Raw genomic sequence first — 546 nt, forward strand, 5'->3', positions numbered from 1 at the left:
CGAGTCACCGCGTGTTTGTATCGTGTAATTGTAAGTCGCGAGAGCGTTCGTTTTGCCGTCCTGTGTGTGTCGAATTTATTAGAGTCTCCGCGTGTCGTGAATTAAATTCTGTGTCGAGAGCGTTAACTTTCTTGTGTCGCGATAAACGGGCTTCGCCGCAGATCTCGGGCCACGTGCCCGTGCACGCCGCGAACGCGTGAACCGCGTGCGCCCGCGCGCCGACCGCCGTCATCGCGCCCGCCGTATCGGACGCCCGGATTGTCTCGGGCCATACTTGGACTTGTAATTTCCAACGAGGAGACGGAATCGAACGATAGTCGCTCACTGTAAAACGCCCACGCGACGCGATTGCAGATCTTCGGCCTCGTGCACGAGGGGACTATTTGAATGCCGCGGAGTAACTGCGCCCGGCGTACCGCCGTTCCACCGCGAAGCATTGCAAGATTGCTTAAAGAAAGTCGTTCGATTCTCGTCATCCCGGTCCGCTATCCGACACACACCCGTGTCGCTTATCTCACCCGCGAGCGTCTGTAATTTGTACGAGCA

Source organism: Wasmannia auropunctata, unplaced genomic scaffold, assembly GCF_000956235.1.
Source record: "Wasmannia auropunctata unplaced genomic scaffold, wasmannia.A_1.0 LD336095.1, whole genome shotgun sequence".
Lineage (NCBI taxonomy): Eukaryota > Metazoa > Arthropoda > Insecta > Hymenoptera > Formicidae > Wasmannia > Wasmannia auropunctata.